Raw genomic sequence first — 12,253 nt, 5'->3', positions numbered from 1 at the left:
GACTAATATATAGTACAACATGAACAAAAATCAAATTCTATCAAACAGGGTTAACAATGTAATTATGAGTTAAATTGTAATGATATTTATTTTATTACAAACAAGAATATCCCTGGAAGAAAAAACTGATTAAACATATAACATCTAAATTAATAAATAAAACCAAACTTTCCCTTTAAAAGAACTGAATTTGCTAGTGGGAAAAAACAGTAATTATTAATGGATGGGTTAACTGTAATTTCTCAGACATTAATCTGTATAGTTTCAAATGGAGATTGAGTTTACCTCTAAAGATTATTTCCACCACTCCACTACTACTGTCCCCAAGAAAATAAAAAATCTCATAAGGTCACCTTTCTGCTTAGCACTCTTCAGTGGGATACCACTGCTTATGAACTTTCATAGTTATAAGATCCTCCATGATACGGTCCCTGCTTTCACTCCCCACTCCTTCCTTCTCTCTTGCTTCCCAGGCTCTGGCCCAGTGGTTTGCAAAGTGTGATCCTGGAACCACAACATCTCCACTACCTGTGAACATGTAAGAACTTCAAATTCCTGAGCTTCACTCCTACCAGGCGATTCATACTCACACTACAGCTTGAAAACCACTGCTTTAACCCTCCTGAACTGCCTGCAGATTCCCAAATCTATCCTGCTCTCCCTCTGCAAATGCAGCTCCCCGAGTACCATGCTTTTACCCCCATTCCCTGCTGGATATCTCATCCACCTTGTTTCCTACTCATCTTTCAAGTCTTAGCTAAGAAATCACTTCAAAAGAGAACTGAAAGCATCCCCAAAATTAGAAAAATATTTCTCATGATCTCTTTTATTACCATAGGGGTTCTCATTTGCATTCTTCACCAACTAAAGCCATTTCTAAAATTACTCCCTGGTAGCTCAGATGGTAAAGAATCTGCCTGCAATGCGGGAGACCTGGGTTTGAGCCCTGGGTCGAGAAGATCCCCTGGAGAAGGAAATGGCTACCCACTCTGGTACTCTTGCCTGGAGAATTCCATGGACAGAGGAGCCTGGCGGGCTATAGTCCTTGGGCCGCAAAGAACTGGACATGACTGAGAGACTAAGCATGCACACAATCAAAGAAAAGAAAGCCTTTACTTGACACATCCCAAAACACAACTCACACATTGTTTCAAACTGTATAGATAGTAAAAATAAATATATATATATAATACACATATACACACACATATATATATAAAATACATATAGTAGAACCAAACTGTTGAAAAGAAACGACATTTTAATGTTGAGAAAATAAAAAACAGGAAACCAGTTCTGAAACTCACACCTTAAAATTAACTATTTTGAATTTTCTCTTTTCTGGATATATTTCACCCATCTTCTGGAAAAGGGGCAGCAACTAATAAACAATATGGTTTTAAAAAAGGTTAGCCAAAAGAAAGAGAAATGTGTAGAATCTTGACAAAGTTAAGTGCTACATGTTTTATGTCAGATGTAAAAACAAAAATATGGACCAGAAGCTATTTTCCAACATTTTTAAATAAGTTTGAGATCATCTTACAGTACATGATTAGTCAATAATTTATCTTCAATCATTTAACGATCATCTAGTATGTGCTAGATGCTTCTGCCTGCAAGTAGGAGACCCAGGTTCAATCCTTGGATCAGGAAGATCCCTTGGAGAAGGAAATGGCAATCCACTCCAGTATTCTTACCTGGAGAATCCCAAGAACAGAAGAATCTTCAGGCTACTGTCCATGGAGCCACAAAGAGTCAGACACGACAGAGCAATTAACACACTTTCACTTTTCAGCACGTGCTGAGGACCACATGGAATTAAGAATTTTACGTGCAGATGTATCTATCTTTCTATTTATGGGCTTCCCTGGTGGCTCAGTGGTAAAGAATCTGTCTGCCAATACAGGAGATGTGGGCTCAAGCCCTGGGTCAGGAAGATCCCCCAAAGAAGGATATAGCAACCCACTCCAGTATTCTTGCCTGGGAAATCCCATGGACAGAGGAGACTGGTGGGCTACAGTCCATGGGTTGCCAAAGAGTTGGACACAACTTAATGACTAAGTAACAACAGCACTATATACACACAAACACACACACACACACACATAGAGAGAGAGAGAGATGAGGTTAACTTTTTTAGACAAGAAATGAATCTTTATGCCCACAAAAAGCTAGGTACAAAATTGTTCTTAGAAGCTTTGTTCCTAGAAGTTAAAACCTGGGAATAGCCCAAATGTCTATAAACAGTACAACAACAACAAATATATATATATATATATATATATATATATATATATATATATATATATATATTCATACAATGGAATGCTACATAGCGATGAAAAAGAATGAAGTCCTGCTAACTTAAAAAATGATTTAGTTCCATTTATATGAAGTTTAAGAAAAGCAAAACTAATCTATTGTGATAGAAGTCAGAATACTGGTTACCTTTGGGAAGTACTAACAAGGAGAGAATAAGAAAACATGCTAAGGTCATAGAAGTATTCTATACTTGGTTCTTGGTGACTACACAATGACATATGTACAAGTTCTTATGTCATGATTTCTATACTGTATACAACAAGTATTAGGAAAAAAAGTTTTTAATGGAAAAGAAAGTTCCTCTTGCTCTATGCCAGCCAGCAAGAAAGAGAGAGGTTAGATCAAATAATTTTACTACTTCAAAGTTTGATTGTTGTATTCTTTTAACAAATATGTGAGCAGCTACCTTGTAACAGGTAATATTCTGGGTGCTGGGGATATAGCACTAAATAAAATGGGTAAAAATCCCTGCCCTCGTGGATCTTATGTTATAGTAGGGGTAGAAAGATAACAAAAACACAATGTATGTGGGACTGCAGAAAAGCACAAAAAAAGACACAAAGCAAGGAAAAGGGACAGAAGGGTATGCATGGGAGGGATGCTGTCATTTTAAACAGGGCAGACTTTTACAAAACGGGTGATACCTTAATTCAGACCTGAAGGAAAGAAGGGAGGGAGACATACAGATATCTGGAAGAATATGTTCCAGGCCTTCTGAAACAGCAAGGAGGCCACTGCAGCTGAAGGGTTGTGAACATGGGTTAGATTAAAAAAAAAAAAATTATACACACACACACACACACTGCCAGATATTCTTTTCCTTAGTCTTTCCCTCCCACTCTTCATTTCAACAGTAACTTAAACCAAACCTTTTCTACATAGAAACTTCTACAACCACTAGCCCAGTTCACATTTACCTTCTTCTAAGCTCCTGGAGTTGCATCCTTATATACTGCATTGCAGTTAAATACTTACTGCCTCCCCCTCCCAATAAACTAAGCCTCTTCAGGGTATTGACTAGATCTTTATGCTTTTTTGTATCCCTATTAGTTACATGATTGGCATGTAAACAGTTACTGGTTATTAGTTAGGCTGCTGCTAATCACTTCATCAGGCAGATCAGTAAGCTGTGAATATATTTTTGAAAAGAAAAAAGAAGAAGGAAAGAAACCAAGTCTAGGGAACTATGTGAGTGAAGAGGCAATAAGACATCTCCATGTGTCATGATCCAAAGTCAGGATTTTCTCTGAGCCATGTCCTTAAGACTCTGAGATCCTCATCATCATTTTTCTGAAAGCCACTCTAGACTTTTTTCCTTCGCCAGGGAGTGGGAGGGTGGGACAAGAATCAGGCACCTGCTTTTCTCTCAAATAATAGTTTTACAACACCAATAGTCATAACAAGCTTAATAACAACAAATCTTAACCAAGTACAAAGCCGTGTGATCTTGAGCAAGTCATTTAACTGTTATTGTGTATGTCAGTTCCCTCTAGGAGCTGGATTAAGTGGTCTCTAAACGCCAATCAATCTCAAATCTTCTATTTCAGCTTTTTTTCAAAAAAGCTGAATGGATAAACAATTACAATCTACTTCAATTTATAAAATGAGTAAAATATCTATGAATAGTTTTAAATACACTAAGAATTCATATACAGAAAGCAATGTAGTATTTTTTTTTTTTTTTTAGTTTGAAGGACAATTGCTTTACAAAGTTTTGTTGTTTTCTGCCAAGTATCAACATGAATCAATGTAGTATTTCTAAAAAGCATAGAATCTGGATTTAGACAGACCTGGCGCCAGTTATAGCCTGCTTCTTAACTTCTTGAGAAAATTAACTAAATTTTTAGGATTTGTCTTGAGGATGAAAGGTAATGTATATAAAGTAAAAGTGTGAAAGTGAAAGTGTTAATTGCTCAGTAATGTCTGACTCTTTGCAACTCCATGGACTGCAGCCTGCCAGACTCCTATGTCCATGGGATTCTCCAGGCAAGAATACTGGAGTGGGATGCCGTGCCCTCCTTCAAGGGATTGAACCCAGATCTCCAGCATTACAGGCAGATTGTTTACCGTTTGAGCTACCCAGGAAGCCCAATGTATATAAAGAAACTATTAAACCAATATAAAAACCCATATACATCAGCAACAATCATTTGCCATACAGAAAGCAGAAAAGGTAAAATATCCACCAAATCGCTGATGTCCAAGATCTGAAATACTGAAACCAGTTCACAACTCTCCTAGCAATTTTAGGTACTATGATTAGTGTTTGCCTCAAAATTCTGCATGATTTTTCTGCAAGTTTAACGGTTAACACGTAACTCCTACAGTGCTGGAGTACTTAAATATGAGTATAAATACTACAGATCTAAGAGCAGTTTGCAGTCATAGGGGCAAGAGAACAAGATAATTTAGAAAGCCCAACATTTTAGAAAAACAGGGCAAGATTGAGATTTGCAATTAATTCAGACATTTGGAAGATACTAAGCTTGGCACTGAGAGTTCAAATCTGTAATGAGAGCCAACTGTGTAAAATAAGCAATAGATATTCAATAAGTAATAAGACAAATTCGTGTGTGTGTGTGCATGCATGCATGCTCAATCATGTCCAACTCTTTGTGACTCCATGAACTGTAGCCCACCAGGCTCCTCTGTCCATGGAATTTTCCAGGCGAGAATACTGGAGCAAGTTGCCATTTCCTACTCTAGGGGATCTTTCTGACCCAGGGATCAAACTCACGCTTCTTGTGTCTCCTGTCTTGGCAGGTGGATTCTTTACCACTGTGCTACCTGGGCAGCCCCAATTAGACAAATATACATCTGCTTTAGAGTCCTGGAAGAGAGACACATACATAACTACAGCATATTAACAAACACAGGGAAAGAATGAACAAAACAGAGAGAGTAAATAACTCAGTGGGGCTGGAAGAGGGAGGACCAGAGCACACAGAAGACTCAAAAAGCAGATAGCACTTAAGTTGTATCTTGAAAAATCGGTAGACTGTCAGCAAGATAGGAGAAGGAAAGGCATTCTGAGTAGGAGGGAGAATATATAAGAAGGTTCTGAGTTAGGAAACGGTATGGCTCTTTCACTAAACTGACGGTATTAGTACAGTTGGAGCTTGAGATGTATGATGGTAGAAATGCAGGAGATGAGCCAGATGATGAAGGGCCTTGTAACCATAGAACTAAATACTGTAGTTAAGGGAGAAATATAAGTTTTAAGAAAAAAGCACTGAACATATTTGCATTTTAGAAAAATTACCTTGGCAGTAGTATAAAGGGGGTCAACCACTAGAGACTTCATTCTACACACAGAATTAAATAAGGACATTACATTATCATATAGACACTCCATTACAGAACCAGGGATCAGAAAGAAAATAATAGATAAAATTTAGCTTTAACAGATAAAGCTACATTATCAAAAGAAAGTCATTTACCTTCATGAATGTATATTTGTGAATTAAATATTTCCTATATATCTTAAAAAAGAGGCCTAAAATTAGGCATGATAAAAAAAATTACAAGGAACTAGTTGTATCCTGAGAACTAGCGACTCATAGCATCTATCGGTTTCTGTACATATAATACTGTGGATCTGCAACATAAAAACCATGGAATATAAACCCTGGCATTAGAGTTTATATTGATTACTGACAGGGACTGCTCTTTGTTTCATTTTATGCATATGGAAACTGAGGCCCTGAAGACTAAGAAATTATCCAAGATCATATGGTTAGTAGCACAGTTTGAGACCAGAATTTCATGTCTTATGATTTCCCTTCTAGAAACTGGCTTAATATGTCCCATCTATGACTTCAGAATTTTGAATGATAATCCAAAAGACACTCTGGTATTATCATTTTTTTTAGCAGTATAATAATGAATTATAAAACTATTTTTATGCTTCATATACCTCACAAGAAAATGTATCTATTAGATGTCCATATGTCTGACTAAAAAAAATCCCGTTCTGAAATCTGTGCCACAATAAAGGACCTGCTGCCTCACCACAGCAAGAGGGGGCACCACAAAAATACAACTTATTCTTCTCGAGAGTCTAAAAAAGACTTTTAAGAAGTCTTCTTAGAAAGAAAAGAAATTTAAAATAAAGATCAAAGATTAATTTATCTTCATATAATTAAAAATCCAACATCTTTAACATGTTTTCACATTTTATTTGGGCTTCAGTCTTTTTTCTTATTCTGTTGTGTTCCCCTCCCTATCCCATTCCTATAAATTTAGATAAATGAAATACATTTTTCCTTCAATAGTAAACACAGAAGTGGCAACACTGACAAAACGCCTGTGCAACATTTCACAAATCTGTACAGTGACCAAACTGTTTTAATCTTCAGACTTCTCTAATTAACACCTAAGTAATTTCTGCTTATTGAAATAAATTCAAATAGTATAAAAGCATATAATTCCGGTAAAGAATCGGCCTACAATGCAGGAGACTTGGGTTCGATACTTGGGTTGGGAAGATTCCCTGGAGGAGGGCATGGCAACCCACTCCAGTATTCTGGCCTGGAGAATCCCAAGGACAGAGGAGCCTGGCAGACTATGGTCCATGGTGTCGCAAAGAGTCAGACATGACTGAGTGACTAAGCACAGCACAGCACATATAATTAATAACTCCTTTCCATGTCTTTACAACTCTCTCCTAAAGAATTCCCCAAACACTTTAAGTTTGATGTTTATCCTTACGGATTTTATGCTTATATAACAGAAGATGCTAATACCAGTTATGTTATCAGGGGTTAATGTTTTTTAAGTGAGCTGAATCCCAAAACTATCCTGCTTATTTCTCTCTTATCAGCATCTCAATTATTTTATGTATTTATTTGTTGTCTCTTTCTCTTGATACAGGTTTCATGAAAGCTGTAATCACTATACATGGAGGTACATGCTGTGACACCTAGCAGATAACCAAATATTTGTTGATTGATCAATATGTTTACTTAGAAATTATGAAAGCTGCCTTTTAAAAAGTTACTGAAATCTGCTTAATATATTTTTGGCTTTCAAAAATAATGGGGAAACAAAGGTCTGCTTAGGGATTTTTTGGCTGTGATTCCAATCAAACATCTGCTCAACTGATCAGTTTTGATAGTTATAATAGTCAAACAGGCATTTTGGTTTAATTTACAATCAAAACAAAAACCAAACTAACACAAAACCCCAAAATACTTAAAACTTTTCAGAGTTATATATTGCTATATAGAATTCCCTGGCTTTTTCCTTTAATTTTTAAATGTATTTATTTACGGCTGCATTGGGTCTCCACTGCTGTACAGGTGCCTTCTCTAGTCACGGTGAGCAGGGGCTGGTCTTCACCGTGGTGCAAGGGCTCCCACTGCGTTGGCTTCTCTTGTGTGCAGCACAGGCTCTAGCAGAGTGGGCGCAGTACTTGGGGTGCATGGGCTTAGTTGCAGGTCTTCAGGGATGGAACCTATGCTCCTTGCATTGGCAGGTGGATTCTTAACCACTGGACCACCAGGGAAGCCCCCTTGTTCTTTAAAATGATTATAAAAGTCAAGAATTAAATACATTGTCACTAATGTTTCTGGTTCTAAGATAAAAAGAAATATCATTAAAAGAAAACTGTCACTCAAAAAAAAAACGATTAAAGCTGGCAAAATTTTCTGCTTTGCCATACTCTAATTTGTCTGTTTATCCCAAATTACATAATTACTATAAGTACAGGTTCCATCAAACAAGCCACATCAGACTTGATTTACAGGCCTCTATGATAAAGGAGCCATCTAACCAGGGGAACTGTCAAGCAAAAGCACAGACTTTCTGACTTAAACATTTAAAGAAAAAAAAAAAAAAAAAATATATATATATATATAATACACATGTATACAGGTCATTTTATTTGAATTCCATCTAAGTCTGGGCTAGTTACCAAGGACTCTGCATATGAGTCAAGACTAACTGTATACAATAAAACTGTTAAGCAGGATTCTTTAAAAGAGTTCTGTTAGCCATCCTTACAGGTCTCAAACCACGGTTTTGCAGAGCTCTAGCTTTGGAACTTCGAATTCCAATGCGTTACTTGGAGGCTGAACCTGAACAGATTCCTCTCCACAAATGTTTTTCAAACGACAGAGAGAAGCCAGGGCACACTTTCCAGCACTACTTGACTGCCTAACACTCGGGCGGGACTTCAGGACAGATATAATAATGCAGGATCAGCAAAGCAGACCCTAACCTAGGAAAGGAAGCCAAAACCGCACAACCTTCCCTATCCTCAGCGGCTTCCACGCTCACCAGGAGGACACTTGCCTCCTTAAGAACCTACAAGTCTACATGCCCACTTAAGGTGCTGTCTGCCACTCTGGTTCCCAGAGCAGAGAAACCAGCACGCCCCCACAGGGATCCCGGGGCAGAGAGAAGAAAACTGCAGAACAATTCCACTATTTCTCCAACTAGGCAACAACACGGATCAATCCTTCAACTAAGCATTGAGTAAATCTCATCTAGAAAGAGATCTGTTCCAGGATGCTGACCAGTCACAGACTGTGAACTCGAGATGTCACCAGAGTTCCCTTCCCGCCACGAGCCGATCCAGCGCCTGCAGAGCCGCACCCTCCCTTCGAGATCTCCCGGGGACCCGCTAACTCGCCCTGTCGCCCCCGAAAAAACTGGGGACCATGCCAAGTTACCGCCCCTCTCTGGGCAAACGAGAAACCCCAATAAAGACGCTGGTCTCTGCCGTAAACCCTTCCGCCCCCAGCAGCCCACCAAGGCGGTCCCGGCCCCTGCAGGACGCAGATACATCGCCCTCCTGGCCGGAGACCCCGATAAACAGACAGAACCCCAATACACTGCTTCTTTATCCCAGGAATGTGAAAAAAGAAGCCCACTCCTGCTCAAAGTACCCCCAAGATCCCATACATCTGCCCCTTCAGAGACCTAGGACCTTGCTAAAACTGAATCCTCTGCCCCAAAAGAGCTTGAGACCGCGATAAAAGGACCCCTTGACCCAGAACCTCGCTATACTACCTCAAGGAACCGCAGGATCCTGGTAAATCTCCTTCGACCTCAAAGACCCGGGACCCAAACCACTGCCACCCATCCGAACCTCAAGCCGGAAGAGACCCCAGACCCCCAATAAACCGCCTCCTCACACGGAGAAGCCCTGGCACCCGCTACACCGCCCTTGGGCGTCCGCAGCCGGATCCCACCCCACCGCGTCCTCGCCCTCCTCACTCCCGAACCCCCCCAAGCCTCGCGCACACCAGGCAGCGCCGCGCTGCCCGCGGAGCCGCCCCCGTCAGGAGCCCGCCTGCCCCGGCTGCTCCGTGTCCCCGCTCCCCGACCGCTCCTCAGCGGAGACGCGCTCCGGGCTTCCTCACCTGGGCAGCGTCGTAGGGCAAGCGGACCGGGGAACGCTGAGGAAGAGAAGGCGGCGGCAGAGAAGGGGCGGCCCAGGCCTGCGTCTGCCGCAGCTCCAACCCCTCCGCGAGGAAGCGCTTGTGTGAGGAGAGCCCTCCCGCTCCGCGCGCAGCCTGGAGACAGAGCCACAGCCGTACCCGCCGCTCTTCCCGCGAGATCCCAGCCACAGAGAGAGGCGGGGCCACAACGAGGGGCGGCCGCAGTGAATCGAGTGACAACTCTGAGAGCCTGTTGGCGGCAGCGTGGGAGGCGGGACTTGGAGTCTAATACTACCAATCATAAAATAGGGAAGGTGATTCTCCCACCGCTTTTCTCTCCCCAGCCCCGCATCAATAAACTAGGGCAAGAGCAGTGACATTTAAGTAGTCAGGGGCAGAGGAAATTCTTGGGAAGGAATCTTGGATGGAGAATCTTGGCTTGTGTCTAGTCCTGGTCAGGCTCCGTAGATACATCTGGTTAGGGAAGAAGGTGGTTTTCACACTGCCGTGAGCTGAAGCGCTGTTACCCTTGGTTACAGCGCGGCCTGAAGTGCTTAAGGGGCACACTTCTTCCTGGTTGAAGGCGCACCCTCCTCGGGTTACCCAGGTCTAAACCTGTTTTCCCCGTCTCTGGGCCTCTCCTCCCTTCCCATCTCTAACAGGGAGCCATTGTTGAGATGCCCGTGTTTTCTCAACCTCTACTCGGGTCTTCTGGTCTGACAAAAGACTCCCTTCCGACTGGTGTTTGTTTATACTGAAAGCCTTCTAGAAGAGTAAAAAGTAAATCTCACTGATTCATCGTTATAACAAATTCCAGAGTTACATGAAAAGTTGTATCTCTGTGGACACCAGTGTCTGGCACACTCAGGGCACTAAATAAATGTAAAAAGAAAGACTGAAGAATATGATATTTAAATACAGTCTTCTCTCAATATCCTGAGGTATTTGTTCCAGGATACTTGCAGCTACTAAAATAGTGGACGCTCAAGTCCTTTGTGTAAAAATGACTGTTGTATTTGTATGTAACCTATCTCCTATATACTTTAAATTGTCTCTAGATTACTAATAATACCTGATACAATGTAAATGCTATGTAAATAGTTGCTGCTGCAACTTTTTAGAACTTTTCTGGAATTATTTCCTTGAATATCATGATTGGTTGAATCCACAGATATGGTGACCAACTATGTAAGAAATCTTAGACCTGCTCAAGAAAATTCAGGCTTTCCTAGCCTTTCCTCTACAGTGACAGCCAGTTTCTTCACCCTTAAGTCCAGTCTCTTGATTAGGATGTCTGTGCTATAGCCTGCATTCATTCCCTTTACCACAAGTCCTTTCTCCTCATCAAGGTTAATCCCTGCACCTGTGCCCTGGATGGCTGCCATTCCCAGATTTTGATTAACCAACTATCCTTTCCCTGATATCACTGTTCCCCTCTAATCTAGCTCTTTTTTTCCCACAGACACATTTGTTCCATCCTTTGCACAGAACAAAACAATCCAACCTCCACTTTTTCAGATAACTCTTTAAATTGTATTTGCTGTCTTTACTTTCTCATCTCTTATTTTCCCCACTACAATGCTGTTGCTGTTTACACCCACACAATGGGCTGATCTTTCAGTGGTCACAAAGGACCTCATTCCTCTTTCTATTTTGGGGCATCTTTCCCAATGACCACTCTGCAGCCTTTTGACAATGCCAGCCATCTCCTCCTTCGTTACTTGCCTAACTACTTTCTCCTGATTCTTTAGCTACTCTTCTGTTTGTTTGTCTGTCTTTTTAATCCTCTTTCATCATTTAAAAACTGTTGCATATTGGCATCTCCTTATAGCTATATACCTTGTGCATGAAAGGAAAAATGGCTTCCACACATGATTCCACGCTTTGAGTGTCAATGAATGGTTCAGAAAAAAGCTGTTAGAAGAATCTAGAGGAGGAGACATGACTATGAGGCTGGCTGTTTAAATAGTAGTTGGCCTATACAACTGCAGAGAAAATATTTTCAGAGAAAATAGAGTGAACCTGAGCACAGAGGAGAGGATGTAGGCCAAGCCTGGATATGAGTGGACCAGATTGGCCCACGGAGGATTCCTGCAGAAAAGCAGTGGAAGGTAAGTTTAGGGAAGAACCAACAGTAAAAGTCCTTAAAAAACCAGGCCAAGCTAATTCAACTTGATTCTGTATCAAATGAGATACCAGAGCCAACACTAGCAGTTGTAGAGCTTACAAAAGTCTACCCAAGGGGGCCCACATATCAAATGTCTAAATAGTATGAAAAGTTATAAAACAAGCTAACAAACTATAAATTTAATATATAAATGCCTACTTGCTCAGTTGTGTCTGACTCTTTGCAACCCCATGGACTGTAGCCTGCCAGCTTTCTTTGTCCTTGGGATTTTCCAGGCAAGAAAACTGGAGTGGGTTGCTATTTCCTACTCCAGATATGTATGTGTCATGTGTGTGTGTGTATATATATATCAATTCAGTTCAGTCACTCAGTCGTGTCTGACTCTTTGCAACCCCATGGACTGCAGTACGCCAGGCTT

At 40.8% G+C, this 12,253-nt stretch overlaps 1 protein-coding gene across 1 annotated transcript in view; it reads right to left on the bottom strand.

The window, feature by feature from the left end:
- The window catches only part of GLCE (glucuronic acid epimerase), a 110,923-nt gene extending 101,050 nt beyond the window's left edge, over window positions 1-9,873 (bottom strand). The window contains exon 1 of the mRNA XM_065940197.1: window positions 9,690-9,873. The gene's annotated coding sequence lies outside the window, so the exon portion shown is untranslated. The remainder of the gene's footprint in view (window positions 1-9,689) is intronic.
- Between the last annotated feature and the right edge of the window lie 2,380 nt (window positions 9,874-12,253).

This window comes from Muntiacus reevesi, chromosome 7 (genome assembly GCF_963930625.1).
Source record: "Muntiacus reevesi chromosome 7, mMunRee1.1, whole genome shotgun sequence".
Taxonomy (NCBI): domain Eukaryota; kingdom Metazoa; phylum Chordata; class Mammalia; order Artiodactyla; family Cervidae; genus Muntiacus; species Muntiacus reevesi.
The sequence above is the reverse complement of the archived record's forward strand: the minus strand, read 5'-3'. Positions and strand labels throughout refer to the sequence as shown.